The sequence below is a fragment of the Anomaloglossus baeobatrachus genome, chromosome 3, assembly GCF_048569485.1.
Source record: "Anomaloglossus baeobatrachus isolate aAnoBae1 chromosome 3, aAnoBae1.hap1, whole genome shotgun sequence".
NCBI classification, from domain to species: Eukaryota; Metazoa; Chordata; class Amphibia; order Anura; family Aromobatidae; genus Anomaloglossus; species Anomaloglossus baeobatrachus.
This window is the reverse complement of record NC_134355.1, coordinates 491,716,064-491,734,867: the sequence shown is the minus strand read 5'-3', so window position 1 is coordinate 491,734,867 and position 18,804 is coordinate 491,716,064. Positions and strand designations below refer to the sequence as shown.

Here is an 18,804-nt window from a genome sequence, read left to right as displayed (position 1 = left end):
TTATAGGAAAATTATCTCTCGTCAAACAAAACACATTCATGTAAATATTTTCACACTGTTTGGTTAAAATAATTGTGAAATATGGAAACTGCAAGAGTGCGCTCAAGCGGGATGCTGAGCTATGGCAGCTATTCATTGTATTAGTGTATGTATGGCCAGCGAAGAAGCCGGAGAGAACACAATGTTCTCCAGCGCAGCGGGCAGCAGATAATGCATTCACCCTACATGTATTTATTCACCATTTTTGTCAAGAAGCGTAGGACATAAAAAGATTGGAAAATGTTATTGCCATGAATAGATAACAATGCATACATTTATTTGTGTCTCGTACACTTTTATATAGCGTAGAGGTATCAGCTATCTAGTGTTATTTTATAGCAATATCCAGCTGGCATGCAGACACTTTGCACAACCATCAGTAGAGTCCGCAGGTGTTACATTAGGGTATAATCAGGGCAATTCTTTAACATGCCTAATGTCCCCAGTGATTACAGTGAAACCTGCCATTCATGCCAGCAGAATTGATGAAGCTAACAGTTGGCTGTTGTCATTTCAATGATAGACGTTATGTCACATCTGCAGGACTGGCAGAGATAGCCAGAGACGCAACGCTGGAACAGTAGCTACTTTAGAAAGGTGAGCAATGCTTTTCTTAAAGCGCACCAATCACCAGGATTTTCCTATATAACCTAAAGCCAGTACTATACTGGCACTATCAGGCTGATTCTATACATACCTTTAGTGGTCAGCTCGGATGTATAGGTTTTAAAACACAAGCAAGTAAAGTTTGTAAAATGTTCAACTTTTTGAATAACAGCAGCTGCCGCTCAGCTGGTAGCTGGGGTGGGTATTCAGTGATTCCTGCCCCCGCCTGTCCATCCTCCCCTGTTATTTATGCTAATTCTAATATAAAATCGTTTTACTGTCTGACTAGAAGAACCTATGCTGATGTCATACCCATGTGACCAGAAGGGGTGGGGCCTCAGCCAACATAGCTGATACCAGGAAGCAACATTATTTTTTAGTTGGCTGAGCCCCCCCTTCTGGTCACATGAACATGGCATCAGCACAGGTCCTTCTAGTCAGTTAGTAAAACGATTCTATAATGGAATTAGCATAAATAGATAGGGGGAGGATGGACAGGCAGGGGGAGCAGGATTCACTATGAATACCCACCCCAGCTATCAGCTGATCCTCAGTTGCTGCCAATCAATATGCTGCTCATTTTACAAACTTTACCTGTTTGTGTTTCAAAAACTGTACATCTGAGCTGACAACTAAAGGTATGTATAGAATCAGCATGATAGTGCCAGTATAGCCCTGGCTTTAGGTTATAAAGGAAAATCCTGGTGATTGGTGCACTTTAAAATGAATGTACAAATCAATTTTTTTTTACTAATTAAAAAATGTGCCAAATAATTTTCTATGTTTTGCATCTCTTTTTTTCGGGATTATTTTTATTTTTTATATTTCTATTATGAACTATGGATGCATAATCTGGACACAATAACCCCACCACCCCCATTCTCGAAATGAGTTATTGGCTTTTATGAGCTTGTTCTGTGTGATGAGGACTTTCTTCTCATTGTAATCCTGCCATGGAATGATTGAGAAAACACTGCTGCTCCATTCTGTGCTACTTTGCATTGTGTCTTCCCTTTGCCCCTTACTGTGCCCCTGCAGCCTTGTATCCCCCTACATCTAATATATAAAGCTGAGTGCATGTGTGTGTGTGTGTGTGTGTGTGTGTGTGTGTGTGTGTGTGTGTGTGTGTGTGTGTGTCCGCTAAAGGAATCCGCACTGTCGCATCTACAATCACAAAATTTTGCACAGACACCCCATGTGACTCAGGGAACGTCATAGACTATGTTTAGGCGGGAAAATTTAACCCTGTGCTTTACACTTACTATCCAAAAATCCTACCTCTATTAAACTGAATGGAGGTGGGAGCTACAGGCTATAAATGGCAACTGTCAGTGGTTGCTATAGGAACAAAATAAGCTGTTAGTATAAGAAGCTTATGTGTGAGGTACTAAGATGTCAGTGGGAGACGGATAGAGAGACAGAAAAAGAAATACAGACAGACACAGACAGAGACAGATGGGGAAAAAGACAGACAGACAGACACAGACAGAGACAGACGGGGAAAGAGACAGAGAGACGGCCAAAGAGAGACCTAGAAAGAGAGAGCCCTGGAAAGAGACAGCCCTGGAAAGTGACAGCCGGGCAAAGAGACAGACCGGGCAAAGAGACAGACCGGGCAAAGAGACAGACCGGGCAAAGAGACAGACCGGGCAAAGAGACAGACCAGGCAAAGAGACAGACCGGGAAAGACACAGCCAGGCAAAGCGACAGCCAGGCAAAGAGACAGAGGGGCAAAGAGAGAAACAGACAGACACACACATAGAGACAGACACAGACATAGAGAGAGACAGACAAGGAAAGAGACAGACAGAGTGAAAGACAGACAGCGACACACAGACAGAGACTGGGAGAGAGACAGAGAGACAGTTACTATCCCGGGCAACGCCGGGTACTACAGCTAGTATATTTATATATGCCACTCCTATATTTATATGTGGGAGTGGCATATATTACATTCCCATTATAAAGGTTGTGATTCAACCCCTATATCACTAGGCCATGAAAATCTGAATGGTGGGGTTTGACTATAAGGAGGACTACTTGTGGAAAGGGGTGGCCCACGCAGAAGTTTTCTATGGAGCCCACACTTTTTGTTACTTCTTACAGAGTAAAAACATTATTGTAATTAGTTTAAGTGAAAAAATACCTTACTATACATTTATGAAAATGTTTTTAAGATAGAAATTTGGATCAAATAGGTTGTTTTCTAACTTCCCTTAAAGGAAGTCTGTCAGCAAAGTCTGACCGTAAAAAAGATATAGCCCTGTCACATTGAGTTTTGCACAAGCTTTGACGACTGTCATGGCGGCATTGGACTCTGTTGAGATTGCAGATTCTAACACTACACCCGATGGTTTCTCTGGTGTCTGGGATCAACACAGGCAGACTTAGCCATTGACCTGCTGTGTTCTGATTCATAGGCAGGCTAGCAAGAGTTAATATCTGCTAGTCTGCTTGCTTCTTTAATCACGTGTTGTGGGGAGACCTATCACATCTGTTCCCTTGCTGTTGCAATAATTCTACACATGACAAGTATATTTTATTCTGTGTTGGTCTGTGAGGTGTGGTGTCCTAGAATATTTCTAGTGAAAGTTGCACTTAGTTGTGCTCTTTGCTTGGTGCGGTGGTGGAGTTTACCCCTTGTTGTTTTGAAGTTTCCTTCCTGCTCTTGTTTTCCTCAGGAATATCTTTTGTCTTTACCTTTGTGTGTGCATACTGTGTGACAGAGTTTTGTTTTATCCATTGTCTGTCTTTTTCTGTTTTCTCAACACACTTCTGTCTCGTCCCTCTCTGGGGGAAGGGAATTGAGATCAGGATTGGTCAGGAGCAGTGCCAGGAAGGAGATTCGGGCCTCTCCACCATTAGTAGTATTTCTGATATTAAAGGGAACCTGTCAGGTAATTTGTGTTCTAACCTAGTAGCAGAGTGATGTGCAGTCTAGTAAACCCTTCCTACCCATCCCTGTGTTTTAATATTGTGTAATGTGCATATGTTTTATTACTTATGTGTACCCTATGTAAATAAGCAGGGACTCTAGGCCACACATCACATTACTACTAGGTTAGAACACATAAATTACCTGACAAGTTCCCTTTAAAGCTAATGTAGGGTCCACAAGCTTGAGTGACAGCTTAAAAGCCCCGGTTCCCTGCTATCCCAAAGTCATTGTGACAAGCCCCTATAATAATCACACTTTTGTGGCTCTAACCCTGCCTCCATAATGCAGAAACTGACATTTAATCAAATATGCTAATTAGGGTTTTTGAGCACTATTGGTGTAGTCAGGAGGCTAAGTGCCCCTGCCTCTTCCATTGGTGATTGCTCGCCTAAAGGGTGCTCTACACGCTGCAACATCGCTAACGATATATTGTCGGGGTCACGGTGTTTGTGATACACATCCGGCGCCGTTAGCGACATCGCAGCGTGCAACAGCTAGGAGCGACGATCAACGATCGCAAAAACGTCAAAAATCGTTGATCGTTGACACGTCGCTCCTTTTCATAATATCGTTGGTGGTGCATGCCGCTGGTTGTTCGTCATTCCTGCGGCATCACACATCGCTATGTGTGACACTGCAGGAACGACGAACATCTCCTTACCTGCGTCCTCCAGCAATGAGGAAGGAAGGAGGTGGGCGGGATATTCCGCCCACTCATCTCCGCCCCTCCGCTTCTATTGGACGGCTGCCGTGTGACGTCGCTGTGACGCTGCACGAACTGCCCCCTTAGAAAGGAGGTGGTTTGCTGGCCACAGCGACGTTTCAGGGAAGGTAAGTCAGTGTGACGGGTGTAAGCGATGTCGTGCGCCACGGGCAGCGATTTGCCCGTGACGCACAACCGACGGGGGCGGGTACGCTCGCTAGCGATATCGATAGCAATATCGCAGTGTGTAAAGTGCCCTTAAGCCATCTCTACAGACAATGCTCGCTCCAGGTAAGTTAATGCTGTGGAAACTTATACAAGCGCATCTCAATAAATTAGAATATCATCAAAATGTTAATTTATTTGAATAATTCAATATAAAAAGGGAAACGCATATGTGCCGCCCCGTGCTCAGCTGTAACCGAGTCGCTCAGGTCTGGACCTTCAGTGGGTGGCTCGAGGGTCTCCAGACCCAGGGGTCTTGCGGTCACTCCGATCAAAAAGGGGTTGGCGGTTTGGGGATGTAGGTGTACGGCCGGAGCCGTGTTTTAAGTTCGTGACGCCACCCACGGGATGTGGTGAAGGTGGACACCACCGCTGTAGTTACGGGGAACCCGGGGGAGATGGTATGCAGCAAGTTGTTAACCCCTCTGTGGGCAGGGATAGTGGCCCCGGGACCCGTTGGGGGTGTTTTGGCGGTGCAGGGAGATGGGCGGCCGGAGGGCACTGGTGTACTTACTATTAGAATGAAACACTTGAGTATCTGGTAAACCAAGGTGATTGTGGTCGGTGCCCGCAGCCGGCTGCAGTCGGGTTCCCCCACCCGGTTGGTGGTCTCTGCCTTTCTCCTGCACCTGTTTGAGTTGTTGGACTACCTGCGCTTGCAGCGTCAGGAGTCCGCTCCGCGGCTTGTGGATGTCGGAAGAGCCTTTTTGCCCGCAGACGCTGGCCCGTGGGATCTCTGAGCCTTGGCGGTGGCTTTCTATCCCCCTCGTTGGGCTGTTTTTTTCTATGAGGGACTTTGGGTGAAAAAGGACCTAAAGTCCAGACCGCAATCAGTTAATTAACTCAGTCCAGTAGTTTCTAGACCTTGTTTCAGGGTCTGAGTACCCCCTCTTGTGCTCCGGTTTCCGAGCCGGTTCCCAGGGTCGGTACCGGTGGGCCACTACCCTTTCCCGGTCCACCACGGTTCCACCGAGCCGTCTTCCCGGCTCCTGCAGACAGAGGCCTCCGTATGCCTCCTAGCCAAAGGTGCCCGGGCTCCAACCCTGGCACTTGTCAGTCTATCACAGGCCTGACCTACAGGCCTGTCCTCCTCCACTCAACTCTCAAAATAAACTCTTTCTGTTTTTCCTCCCTCAGGCTCTCTGAACTCCTCGGTGGGCGTGGCCAACTGCCTGGCTCTGCCCCCTGGAGTGTTCATCCAGCCCTGAGTGAGGTGACTAGGGTGTTATGTGGTTGGCTGGTGTTACCTGGTGAGGGGACTGGTGTTATGCGGGGCTCTATCTGTGACTACCTGGCTTGTCCAGGGCGTCACACATATATTATATAGTGTCATTACAAGAGTGATCTATTTCAAGTGTTTATTTCTGTTAATGTTGCTGATTATGGCTTACAGCCAATGAAAACCCAAAAGCCATTATCTCAGAAAATTACCACAAAACACCTGCAAAGGTTTCCTAAGCATTTTAAATAGTCCGCTTGTATGGTTCAGTAGGCTGCACAATCATGGTGAAGACTGCTGACTTTGCAGATGTTCAGAAAGCAGTCATTGACACACTCCACAAGAAGTGTAAGCCAGAAAAAGTCATTTTTAAAAAAAGCTGGCTGCTCACAGAGTGCTGTATCCAAGCATATTAATGGAAAGTTGAGTGGAAGGAAAAAGTTTGGTAGAAAAAGATGCACAAGCAACCGAGATAACCGCAGCCTTGATAGGATTGTTAAGCAAAGGCCATTCAAAAATTTGGGGGAGATTCACAAGGAGTGGACTGCTGCTGGAGTCAATGCTTCAAGAGCCACCACACACAGAGATATTCAGGACATGGGCTACAACTGTCGTATTCCTTGTGTCAAGCCACTCGTGACCAATAGATAACGCTGGAAGCGTCTTACCTGGGCCAAGTAGAAAAAGCACTGGACTGTTGCTCAGAGGTCCAAGGTGTTGTTTTCAGATGAAAGTAAATTTTGCATTTCAGTTTGAAATCAAGGTCCCAGAGTCTGGAGGAAGAGTGGAGAGGCCACAATGCAAGCTGCTTGAGATCTAGTGTGAAGTCTCCACAATCAGCGATGGTTTGGGGAGCCATGTCATCTGCTGATGTAGGTCCACTGTGTTTTATCAAGACCAAAGTCAGCGCAGCCGTCTACCAGAAAATTTTACAGCAGTTCATGCTTTCCTCTGCCGACAAGCTTTTTGTAGATGAAAATTTCATTATCCAGCAGGACTTGGCACCTTTCTACACTGACAAAAGTACCGATACCTGGTTTAATAACCACATTATCACTGTGCTTGATTGGCAAGCAATCTTACCTGGCCTAAACCCCATAGAGAAGCTATGAGATATTGTCAAGAGAAAGATGAGAGACACCAGACCCAACAATGCAGACAAGCTGAAGGCTGCTATCAAAGCAACCTGGACTTCCATAACACCTCAGCAGTGTCACAGGCTGATCACCTCCATGCCACGCCGCATTGATGCAGTAATTCATGCAAAAGGAACCCCGACCAAGTATAGAGTGCATTTACTGTACATACTTTTCAGTAGGCGCCAACATTTCTGAATGTAAAATCATTTTTTCAGTTGATCTTATATAATATTCTAATTTTCTGAGATAATGACTTTTGGGTTTTCATTGGCTGTAAGCCATAATCATCAACATTAACAGAAATAAACACTTGAAATAGATCACTCTGTGTGTAATGACTCTATATAATACTGTATATGTGTTTCCCTTTTTGTATTGAAATAATGAAATAAATTAACTTTTTGATGATACTCTAATTTATTAACATGCACTTGTAAAACCAGTGGGCAGAACAGTGTGGTTAACTACAATAAGTGTACACTGAGAACCCTCATTGGCATATTTATTACACTTCAGTTTACTGCTGAATGGACACAGCAATTAGAAGACTAAGACCGGGGCCACACAGGGTCTAATGTGATTCTCGCATGACACTCAGCTCACGCTGGCAGCACAGAGGGAGCCGAGTGTCATGCGAGTTTCACTGTGACTGAGGTCCGATCATGAGATCGGACCTCAGCTGCAGTGGGCGGGCCAGCACTGAGGAGGGGAGTGCCGGCACAGAGGAGGAGAGGGAGGGATTTATCACCCTCTCTCCTTCATAGTCGGCTATTGCCATTCTCGCCCTGTATTCACGGTATACCGGTGTACTACATGTGCAGTGCGATTTTTCTCTCGCCCTATAGACTTGAATGGGTGCAAGAGAATCCAGGAACGCATTACAGTCGCAACATGCTGCGATTGTTTTCTCGGTCCGATTAGGGCTGATAAAATAATTGCTCATGGGTGCTGACACATAGGCTAATATTGCTCCGAGTGGAATGCGATGCTTTATCACATTCCACTCGCTCAGATTTTCATGCCGTGTGTCTTAGGCTTTAAGGTGCGACTTTCATAGGGTATATATCACCTACAAGGCTATGAACTTAGTTTATACTGTCAATTTGGGCTAACAGACTCCCTTTAAGGCCCCCTTTGCACATTTCTATAAAGCACATTCGTGTTACACCATGTTACACTGTGATGCCCTGGGCAAGCCAGGGGTCACAGGTCATCACACCACCACACCCTACACCCCAGTTAGGAACATCAAGGCTACTAAAATCCTTGTTGCCTTCCTCCAGGGGCTGATGTTCACACCAGGGGGTGGGCCAGGCGGTTGGCTCCGCCCACCGAGGAGTACACAGCCCTGGAGGCGGGAAGAACCAGGCAGATCAGAGATAGGGTTTGGACAAGAAGGAGTAAATGGTGAAGTGCAGTGAAGTGCAGTTTAGAGGAGCTAAGTGAAGTGAAAGCTGAAGTAAAGTGGCAAGAAACAGTAGTAAAGCCTGAAGTTGATCCGGCTGTGTGCAGGACAGTGTCAGCAAGGTCAGCAGCGGCGGTGACAGTCTGGAGGGGGACTGCTCGGAGGTTGCTGGAAGGACCGCGGACGGGTAGTGGCCCGGCGGTCTGGAGCAGTATACAAAGAACAGTCAGCACCAGGGCAGGGGCCTCTCGGACCCCGGCAAGGCTAGGAGTCGCCGTAAATTTGCCAAATCCATCAGTGAAGGGGACGTCTGTCTCCAAACAACCAAGTCCCGATTGAAGGCAACAGTCCAACCGTTACAGAGAGACACCGCCACCGCCAGGGCACCAGTTTCTCAGGGCCAGCGCCTGCGGGCAAAGTAGGGCTCCTCCGGCCCATATCCAAGCCGGGGAGCGGGTTACCGGTGGGAACCCATCGCTACCAACACAGAAACATTAGGTGCAGGACAAAGGGACATCACCGTCACCTACTGGGAGAGCAAGTGCAGCCGTCCGTGGGAACCGTCTTTCCAGCCGTGTGTTTTACCGAGAACTGTGTCACCATCTCAGGCTGAGCGAGTACCACAGTGCCGCAAGGCACAGCGCTGCCCCCGCGTCCCTGCGCCCACCAAGCCCTGCATCTCCCAACTCATCACTGGGCCCCGGGATCACCAACCCCTACCCACGGAGGGGCAACACAACAACTGGCTGCTCCATACTGTCCTTCCCGGGATCCCCATACAGAGCAGCGGTGGTGCTAACAAATCACCACAACCGTGGGTGGCGTCACGGACAATAAACTATCCCAAATCCCAATCCCCTTTCACTAATGGGCGAGGAGCGCCGCTCAAGGCCCCGGGATCCGGCCCATCGCTCGAGCCACCGAGCAGCGGCAGCAGCAGGACGCAGTGCCAGCCAGACCCGAGCAGCAGTGGGAGAGCGCGGCGTCCCCTCCTTCGCCCGCGACAACACTGCTTTCTATCAATGTGGCATCAATGTGCCATCCATATTTTTATGGTATGGCTAAAGAAATTATTATAATACAAAGCTTCTTGTATACTTCAATGTTAAAAACATACAGCACGTGGGTTGTACACTGATGGCATCCGTGTGCAGTACTTATTTTTCATGGACCCATAGACTTGCATTGGCCCTTGTCATCTGTACAGCTCGTACAAAACAGACATGTCTCCATGTGGTTTATATGGACATATGAAGATCACCAAAGGTTATAATGGGTACATGTGGTATATGTGAAAAAAATGATGCCAAACATACTGGAAACACGTTCATGTGAAGGGTGGTTAAAGGTATTGCGCGAAACTTGAATGTAATCCCCTGTCCAAAGGATAGAAGATAACGTAGCAATCCTTAGGGTTTGACCTCTGGAACCCCCACCAATCCCGAGAACCAGTGCTCTGTAGAGTCTCTTGTAAATGGGTCAGTGGCCAGTGATGCACACCTCCACTCAAGTCATTTATAAAGAGAATGGTGAAAACCAGCCAAACGCTGCACTCAACTATCTCTGGAGGTCCTATAGAAAATTAATGCAGTGGCAGTGCACTTGATCGGCCACTGCTCTATCCACACGGGACTCAGAGCCCCAGTTTTTGGGATCGGACTGTGTCTCAGCGGTCAGACAACCACCAATTGGGAGGATGTCATCTATCCTGTGAAGAGAAGATAACTTCCAAACTTGATGCAAAAAGCTTTGAGATATTTCCAAACTGTCTTAATAAGGATGGTTGGGTGTCAGGGTCACACAGTATGCTGGCGCCTACTCAACTTTTTTGTGCAAATACAAACTATGTAATTATAGTATGGGGAACTGTAATTGTGTTATTCTGTGTGTTGTGCTGCTTTGTTTTCCATCATCTCAGCAGTCAAGTCTTTTTACAGTCTGTGTGGCCATTAATCTTATCAGCTGTCTTTCCAATGCTTTTAGTGAAATCATACCTCCAAATCCCATGTATAGCTGAAATATATGGCTGCATCTAGCTCGCTAGAAATGTCAGGCACACCTCGTACATGCTAATCATAATAGTTACATCGAGACCGGAGGCACATCACTGCGTTGCCTGGAGTAAAGAGTATATGATGTATGTGAAATACGATGGAGTTGCTATAGTGACAGTCTGAGAAGTCTCGCACCGTTGTAACAATTTGTTTTTGAACCAAATTTGATTACATTTTTATAGACGTCATAAACTTAGAGAAACAGTTTTCAATTCTATCTGCATGGACAATTTTTAATCCTGTGAAAGTTGTCAAGATATATGGCGTACCCCCGAGCTATTATCAGGGCAGCGCAGGCAGGATCTGCGTCAGGGGACTAAGTAATCCCATCAAAATTCAGCACAGCTTTCATGCAGAATTGAGCTGATTATTGGGGTCCAGACAGTTCTGTAAAATAATAAGTGACTATTAATACATGGAATGGGCAGCATAGTGGCTCAGTATGGACAGCACGGAGGCTCAGGATGGCCAGCATAGCCAGCACGGAGGCTCAGTATGGGCAGCACAGAGGCTCAGTAAGGGCAGCAAAGAGGCTCAGTAAGGGCAGCACAGAGGCTCAGTATAACCAACACAGAGGCTCAGTATAGCCAGCACAGAGACTCAGTATGGCCAGCACAGAGGCTCAGTATGGCCAGCACAGAGGCTCAGTATGGCCAGCACAGAGGCTCAGTATGGCCAGCACAGAGGCTTAGTATGATCAGCACCGGAGCTTAGTATGGCCTGCATAGTGGCTTAGTATGGGCAGCAGGGTGGCTCAGTATGTCCAGGACAGTAGCTCAGTATGGCCTGCACGGAGGCTCAGTAAGGCCAGCACGGTGGCTCAGTAAGGCCAGCACGGTGGCTCAGTAAGGCCAGCATGGTGGCTCAGTAAGGCCAGCACGGTGGCTCAGTAAGGCCAGCACGGAGGCTCACTATGGCCAGCACGGAGGCTCACTATGGCCAGCACGGAGGCTCACTATGGCCAGCACGGTGGCTCAGTAAGGCCAGCACGGTGGCTCAGTAAGGCCAGCACGGTGGCTCAGTAAGGCCAGCACGGTGGCTCAGTATGGCCAGCACGGAGGCTCACTATGGCCAGCACGGAGGCTCACTATGGCCAGCACGGAGGCTCACTATGGCCAGCACGGAGGCTCACTATGGCCAGCACGGAGGCTCAGTATGGCCAACAAGGAGGCTCAGTATGGCCTGCACGATCACTCAGTATGGGCAGCATGGTTACTCAGTATGGGCAGTGTAGAGCCTCTGAGAGCCTCAGGGCACTACAAGGAACTGCATTCTCTTGGGGATGCAGGACCTACCCCCTGGGACCTGGAGTAACAGTGCCAATTCCACCAACACACATCTAAAATCCTAGTTCTCCTCTCCACACGGGACATAAAGGGTTAACCATGTAAGGAGATGGTCGCCATGGGAACGAGTCCCTGGGTATAGCCAGCCTGGGAGGGGAGGGGTCAGTGAGTCTAGAAGTGGGGAGCACACAGGAGAGGTGTGCGGACGTGCCTAGCTGGGTTCGTGTAATGGTGACCCCAGGGACACAGGGGAGACGTCGCCAGGACGAGTACCGGGATACCGCTGGGACCAGAGCACGCACGGGGCACAGGGCCCTAGGTCAAATGTCAAGTTTTAAAAGGTTTGATAAATACCTGCACAGTGAGGACACCTTCACGGACTTCATCGAACCAAATAATCCGGGGCCATCAGCAGTAAACTAGGATCGGGGTTCGGACTCTTACCTCCCAGCAGGGTCTGCACTGCCCGCCGTACGTAGAGGGAGACTGTACCCCAAAAGGGACAGTCGGGGTTCCCGAATGCTCCACGCTACGGGGACTTAATCTACAGAGAGTGCCGGGGATAGAGCAAACTGGATGACTACATTGGCACTGATACTCCTGGGACCAGCAAGCCGACCAAGGGTCCATGTGAGTAGAGACTGTTAAAGTTAACCTGGTGTGGTGTCCATCATTATACACCATACGTCTTCCAGGCACAGCCCTACCTGCGGAGGGCCTACCACCATAGCTGCCACTATCACCATCCCTGCGAGTACCCACATTGAGCAGCGGCGGTTCTCCATTCTTAACTGCAACCCGCAGATGGCATCACAAACATTAACTCTATTATCCCCTGTAAATACTCCCCTTTTATTAAGCCTCCCCAGGGCATGGGACCGGGCAACGGCCACCAGAGTGACATTCCCATTTGTTACTGCCCGGGACCGAGTACCCCCTTCCCTGGGCGACACAGCAGCACAGAGGCTCATTATGGCCAGCACGATGGCTCAGTATGGGCAGCATGGAGGCTCAGTATGGCCAGCACGACGGTTCAGTATGAACAGCACGACGGTTCAGTAGGGACAGCACGACGGCTCAGTAGGGACAGCACGACGGCTCAGTAGGGACAGCACGGAGGCCGAGTATGGGCAGCAAGGAGGCTCAGAATGGGTTGCATGGTGCCTAAGTATGGCCAGCACGGTGGCTCAGTATGGCCAGCACGGAGGCTCAGTATGGCCAGTGTGGAGAAACGGGGCTCAGTGGGTGCTCTCATCCACTAAAACCCGCCACCTTTAGAAAGACAGCGTGGCTCAGGGCTCATCCCAACTGAACGCCGGCCTCCTTAACCGTGGGCGTAACACTACTCAGACAACACAGGGTGAGGGAACCACAATAATTAGACTTTATTGGGTCCCCAAACAATTAACGGCACATAACACATAACCAGCAAAACACAAATGTAACAGGCAACAGAGTCTCACCCTTCCGCTGGCTCACCAGGGATGTAGAATGTCCATGCCTCAGAGGTTCCAGGGCTATTTACTCTAATCCAGCAGCACCCCGCTTTTGGCGGGCACCCAGCGAGAAAGGAATAATGCCATATTTAGGAAGCTGTCTGAGGTCTGCAAAGTCTGTAACAGGTGACTGAACTGTCCCAACCTGAGTGTCCTCCTTAGGTAGTCCTGGTATGATGTTACAATCCTGGCAGCCGGAGTCGAAATCCCTAGGCTGTGCATATGGTCTCCAACCGGAACCGGAGTCCCTAGATTGAAGCCATAAGATATCCTGATCCTCTAGTCAGCTCCTAAGAGCTTAGACTGGATCCATCAGCATTCATCAACAACCACCTGGTGGCTTAAAGAAATCCCTTTTATAGCCACAGCCTTCCACTTGGATACACTGCGTCCTCATCGATTGGTTGGACAAGATCGCCTCTCTCATTGGATGAATCTCAAGCTGCATGGACAATGTTCATCCAAATGATGTCTACAGAAAGACTGAGGGTATCTACATGAAGTCTGCAAGTCATAAACTCGACAATGGCTACTAAGGTAATCACATTAGCAATACACAACTACAATACAATGATTACTGGAAGAGTCTGGAGAAACAATACGTCTGGCTTTCAGTGGCCAACACAATTACATGAGTAAACAAGAGTCTTGTAAAAACAATGAGGGACTTATCCCCCATCTATAAACAATCTATCATCCTGTCTGGCTGAATTTTAAGAAACTTTAACCCATGAGAGTCCATGTCGTCACAGCCAGCACAGAGGCTCAGCGGTTCGCACGATTACTTTTCAGGATTGGGGTCCTGGGTTCAAATCCCACCAAGGACAACAACTGCAAGGAGTTTATATGTTCTCCCCAGGTGTGCATGGGTTTCCTCCAGGTTCTCCGCTTTCCTCCTACACTCCAAAGACATACTGATAGGGAATTTAGATTGTGAACCCCAATGGGGAAAATGATGCTGCGGAATATGATGATGCTATAAGTGAACCATAAATTCCAACTTGATTCTGGTCTAGTCAGGTGCGTTATTATCTCATACAGTCTGCTATCCTGCAACCATCTACACTTCTCTGCTATGCTGATGTTGTTGTGCTAGCTTGTTTCAGCTGTGCTGGGTTTGCATTCAAAATTCTGCCGTTCCTATGTGTTACCACACGTCTACAACAATGTTCTAGATTGCCTACTTCTCTTCTGTCTATACATTTGGCTCTGCTGCAACTAGTATTTCCGACTCCCTAAACCAGCAGCAAACCTGCATACCTAGATCTACTGGTGCTTGCTGTTTGGCAAGTCAAGCTTTGCTGCATCACAAGTGGCTTCAACAGACATTCATGGGTCGGCTCATTTTCAATGTGTAGTATTGTCCTTTTCAGCTTTGCCCAACACCTGGTCATCTAATGGTTAGATGGAGACCTGGAGAGGCATACAAGCCACAGTGTCTTGCACTCACTGTGAAATTTGGTGGCGGATCGGTGATGATCTGGGGATGCTTCAGCAAGGCTGGAATTGGGCAGATTAAACTTTGTGAAGGATGTATGAATCAAGCTGCATACAAGGTTATCCTGGAAAAACAGTTGCTTCATTCTGCTCAGGCAATGTTCTCCAACTTTTAGGACTGGTTTTTCCAGCAGGACAGTGCGCCATGCCACACAGCTAGGTCAATCAATGTGTGCATGAAGGACCACCACATCAAAACCCTGTCATGGCCAGCCCAATCTCCAGACCTGAACCCTATTGAAAACCTCAGGAATATAATCAAGAGGAATATGGACAGTCACAAGCCATCAAACACCGAAGAACTGCCTAAATTTTTGCACCAGCAGTGGCATAAGGTCACCGAAAAGCAGTTTTTAAAGACAGGTGGAAAGCATGCCAAGACGTATGAAAGCTGTGATTAAAAATCATGGTTATTCCACAAAATATTGATTTCTGAACTCTTCCTGAGTGAAAACATTAGTATTGCTGTTTCTAAATGATTGTGAACTTGTTTTCTTTGCATTATTTGAAGTCTGAAAGCAATGCATTGTTTTGTTATTTTGACTATTTAGCATTTTCAGAAAATAAATACAAAATGTATTGCTTGGAAATTCGGAGACATGTCAGTAGTTTATAGAATAAAAGAACAATTTACATTTTACTCAAAAATATACCTGTAAAGAGAAAAATGAGAAAAACTGAAAATTTTGCAATGGTCTCTTAATTTTTGCCAGAGCTGTATAATACAATTGCACCCTGTAGAGCTTATTGGATAGCTTTTTATGATTAAATAAAGAAAGAAAGAAACGACAAGGCTTTTCCCCTATTTTTGATATCCAGTCAAGGTAAAGCAGACACCTGCTGGCTGGTATTATCAGCATGTGAAGGTCCATGGTTATTGGGCCCTTCCCAGCCTAAAAATAAAAGCCCGAAGCTACCCCAAAAGTCATCATATTAGATGCGCCAATTCTGGTGCTTTGCCTCAGTTCTTCCCAGTGCGCAGTATGAGTCAGGGGTAGCTGATGCTATGTTTAAAGCCAATAGAGCCTCATTCTGAAGCTCCATTGTCTTTGATCCAGGTAATCGAGTAATGGCATTGGATTCACTGGACTACATCAGACTTGGGAACTTTGCTTTTTAATAAATTAGTGAACAAGGAACAGTGTCTTGTTTTTATTTCTCTCTTTTTATGTCTTTCAGATTTCCATTTGTGGACTAAATCGAATTTCGTGAACTTTGGTGAAATTCTTGGACTATGGCAGAGCTGCATGGGTTTTTTTGTTTGTGTATTCCTTTTCTTTTCATTTACTGGGTTAATAATGGGGGTGTCTGATAGACATTTATCCATTACTGACACCTGGGCTTGATACCAGCTGACACTACACAGCTAACATTAACCCCATTACTTTTACCCCAATTAAGACCACACCAGGGTAGTTCCGAAGAGCTAAGGCGAAGTGCTAGAATTGGAGCATCTAATATGATGCGAAACTTCTGAGATTGGTGTGGGCTGGTAATTTTAGATTGGGAAGGACCCAATATCTATGAACCTTCCCAGCTGTCTGCTTTTTCTTTGCTGGTGATCAAAAATAGGGGAGACCTCACATCATTTTTTTCATTTATTTATTTAATAGCGAAAAGCTGTCCAATAGGCTCCACAGGGTACAATTTTATTATATATCTGTTGCTCTCAATCTATTTCAATCTATTATCTACCTCGATAGATCCAACAGAAATAAAGAGACTCTTCTCCAATGATTAATGTAAAAATCCTTTACTTTTACATCAATTTAAAGGGAAATGTACATTAAAACTATATAAAAAGAGAAACTAGGGGAATGTATAGGATGTAGAACATAGACCCAGGGCACAAAACAAAAACACTGTTGTCTGAATCAAACTATCACATTGATTGTATAAATAACATTTAAATAATGGATAAGAGTGTGATAGCTTGATGCACAGTGTCAGTTGGTAAACATGAATATATAAGGACAAAATAAAGTAAACAGTGTGTGCGTGTGTGTGTGTGTGTGTGTGTGTGTGTGTGTGTGTGTGTGTATATATGGTTTCAAAGTGTGAAAGTATGGGAGTCTCACAAAGAGAGAACTAAGCCAGTGCAACAAATGAGCAGACCAAGGTGCAAAATCAAATAAAAACCACACGTAACCATTATATGTCAATACATCTGTATTCAATGTAGAAGCATAGTTACCACAGGAATGTGCCCCAGGGATACCCATGGGGGCATTTGACACTCATATTAACACTGGGGCCAACAGGTTTTTATTATATATATCTACAGTATTTACTGCTATCTAAAAACACATGCAAAAAAAAGCAAGCACAAACGCAATAAAAAAGCACCATGTAGGCAATTATTTTTATACCTGCATTTTTTATAGTATTTTTGACTGATTTCAATGAAGTTAATGGGTGAAAAAACACTGCAAAAACACTGATAGACTTGACATGCTGCAGATCATTTTCTGCCCCAAACCTACAGGCAGAGCCGGCATCAGCACCCGGAAAACCCGGTCAAATGACGGCACTCTAGGCTGCCAGGGGGGCCCACTCAAAGTGGCAGGAGTGGTATACCGCTAGTCAGGTGGGTCCGGTGCGAACGCTTTCACCGGCGTCCCCCCCACCGAGTATCGCGCTTTCAATTGTATCGGCATTGCAGTTACCGATACAATTGAGTGCAATGATGAGATGGAGCGGCGCACTCCCTCTCCCCATTCTTCCCACTGTGTCTGTCAGCACTCTGACAGCTCAACAGTGGAGCACGGTGACGCCATCACTGAGCGCCTGCTGAGAGGTCAGAGTGACAGCAGTGGATGAACCCGAGGAGACCGGAGCAGTGGAGGAACGAGGAAAAGTGAGTATGTATCGAATCACTGTGGCCAGACGATCATGGGAGTGCATTGAATGATATGGCGGCTGTAAACTACATGAGGGTGCCTAATGTTATCTGGCTCTGCACTGTGCTATATACGGGCTTTATACTACATGAGGATACCTAATACTATCTGGCTCTGCACTGTGCTATATACGAGCTGTATACTACATGAAGGTGCCTAATGCTATCTGGCTCTGCGTGTTATATAGGGGCTGTGTACTATGTGAGGATGCCTACTGCTACCTGGGTCTGCACTGTGCTTTATAAGGGCTGTATACTACGTGAGGATGCCTAATACTATCTGGGTCTGCATTGTGCTTTATAGGGGCTGCTCGTATACTACATGAGAATGCCTAATGCTATCTAGGTCTGCACTGTGCTATATACGGGCTGTATACTACATGAGGATGCCTAATACTATCTGGGTCGGCACTGTGTTATATGTGGGTTGTATACTACATGAAGGTGCCTAATGCTATCTGGGTCTGCACTGTGCTATAGAGGGGCTGTGTGCTACATGAGGATGCCTAATGCTATCTGGGTCTGCACTGTGCTATATACGGGCTGTATACTATATGAAGGTGCCTAATGCTATCTGGGTTTGCACTGTGCTATATAGGGGCTGTATATTACATGAGAATGCCTAATGGTATCTGGGTCTCCACTATGCTATATAGGGGCTGTATACTACATGAGGATGCCAAATACTATCTGGCTCTGCACTGTGCTATATAGGGGCTGTGTGCTACGTGAGGATGCCTAATGCTATCTGGCTCTGCACTGTGCTATATATGGGCTGTATACTACGTGAGGATGCCTAATGCTATCTGGGTCTGCACTGTGCTATATACAAGCTGTATACTACATGAGCATGCCTAATACTACCTGGGTCTGCACTGTGCTATATGCGGGCTGTATACCATATGAGGGTGCCTAATGCTATCTGGGTCTGCATTGTGTTATATGCGGGCTGTATACCACATGAGGATGCCTAATGCTATCTGGGTCTGCACTGTGCTATATGCAGGCTGTATACCACATGAGGATGCCTAATGCTATCTAGGTCTTCACTGTACTAATATAAGGGCTGTGTACTACATGAGGGTGCCTAATGCTATCTGGGTCTGCACTGTGCTACATGTGGGTTGTATACTACATGAGGGTGCCTAATGCTATATGGGTCTGCAATGTGCTATATGGGGGCTGCTTAATGTTATATGGGGGTTGTATAGTGCCATATGGGGGCTGCATAGTGCCATATGGGGGCTGCAAAATACAATATGGGGGCTACATAATACTATATGGAGGACTATGGGGGC

The 18,804-nt window shown here is 46.7% G+C and overlaps 1 protein-coding gene across 1 annotated transcript in view; it reads right to left on the bottom strand.

Moving 5' to 3' along the window:
- The window catches only part of WDR49 (WD repeat domain 49), a 306,857-nt gene that overhangs the window by 249,045 nt on the left and 39,008 nt on the right, over positions 1 to 18,804 (bottom strand). The window lies entirely within an intron of this gene.